The 1,634-nt window shown below is 35.6% G+C and overlaps 1 non-coding gene across 1 annotated transcript; it reads left to right on the top strand.

Annotated features, from left to right (window-relative positions):
• Positions 1–1,028: 1,028 nt before the first annotated feature.
• LOC124899070 lies at positions 1,029–1,134 on the top strand. The gene has a single exon (XR_007056209.1). It is a non-coding gene; the product is annotated as a small nucleolar RNA R71 (small nucleolar RNA).
• Positions 1,135–1,634: the final 500 nt, after the last annotated feature.

The raw sequence follows: 1,634 nt of genomic DNA on the forward strand, positions 1-1,634 counted from the left end.
CAAATAAGAGGCCAAAAACTGTATTTTTTAAGTTTCCAACAAAACTTACCTAGAATACATCATATCTAACAAAATAACCTAAGAAAACTTTCATATGTTCATAGTTTTAAGTTTCGAAAATGCTATATTTCTATAGCAAATCAACTTTTCATTAACTCAGCCATACTTTTATCATTCCTAGTGAGTATTGCCATAACAAGGGCATCATTCTTAGGGTTGACCACTATGTCACTAGGTAAGCCTTCTTTTTTCCTAGTATTGAGTTGGTTTGAAATTTTGCCCACTTATGTCTTTGATTGCTTGATTGAGGGTGAATAAGATATGACAATTTTGTTTAATTAAGAGAATTCACTCTTCATCTCCCTTACCATTTTATTGATATCATAAACACACATCAAAATTCAAGAAAGAAAAACCTTTGTTATAAATTTTTTGAGGTCTACCAAGCTTGATTCCTTGTCCTTAACAAGCTCTTGAGGGGGAACATATCTATCACATCCTATCTCCTTGTCCCTCTAATCATAGTCTTTATCCTTCTCTCTACTGCTCCAATCATAATCCCGATATATATAGTTCCAACCTTGATTTCCTCCTTGCCTTTGGTAGGCCAGGTGGGAATACCCCATATCATTCACCAAGAACCTTATCAATTTATTGAGTTCCTTAGCTTCATCCTCATCATAATTTTCGCACTTTGGAAGGCAACAACATTGACCACTTTATAAAGTTCTCCTATCACGTGTTTGGTGGGGAGATCTAATTTGGTTATCACTTTTGCCATATTTTCATCTCTTTCTTCATCCTTCTTTCTTTTCTGTATATTTAAATAATATGCGGCAAGGGATCCTATGGATATTTTGAAATCCCAGGAGTTCCATCCCTAATTTTTCTTAGTGACTTTCTTAAGTAGATTTGCCACAACACAGTATGACAACTTCACAAGAGAACTACCTAATGTATTTTCCACCACTGTTTAACTTTGTTGGTGCAAACAGTATAAATGATTTGGAGGAATATCTTCTCTGAGACCTCATGGTTAGGGCATTGCATGAGTTTGCCATTGAATCTTTTCAATACCTCATATAAGGGCTCACCACTAAGTTGATGAAATTTTTTTATTTCTTCTCTTAGATGGAGGAAAATATCTATCCAAAAAGGCCTTCATAAGTTCGACCCAAGATATAATAGATCCAGCAGGTAGAGATCTCAAGTACAAAACCACTTCACCCATTAAAGAGAATAGGAAAAGGCTTAACCACCTTGGGCATCTGCAATGTCCTCATTTGATATTCTAATCAGGGAGAGTCTCGAGTTTCTATCCCCTCTCTAGTGTTTCTTAAAAGGACTGTTCCATACTACCATGTCATGGTGATATCCATAAATAAAAGCACAACGACTAACCAAGTTTACTAACAACAACACAATAGTGAACACTGATCTTTACTGCCAGGCAATGACACTATTTTTGATAACGCTCAATATACACCATTATTTAGATGCCAGACAGTCATTGAAAATATATACCCAACATGAGTTGAGGTCGAATCCTTGAGGAGTATATGTCATCTTTCAACACCTACGTGTGTTGAGAGATAACTCTGTGTTAGCCTGTAATGCAAAACTAAAACTAAACA

Source organism: Capsicum annuum, chromosome 5 (assembly GCF_002878395.1).
Source record: "Capsicum annuum cultivar UCD-10X-F1 chromosome 5, UCD10Xv1.1, whole genome shotgun sequence".
Taxonomy (NCBI): domain Eukaryota; kingdom Viridiplantae; phylum Streptophyta; class Magnoliopsida; order Solanales; family Solanaceae; genus Capsicum; species Capsicum annuum.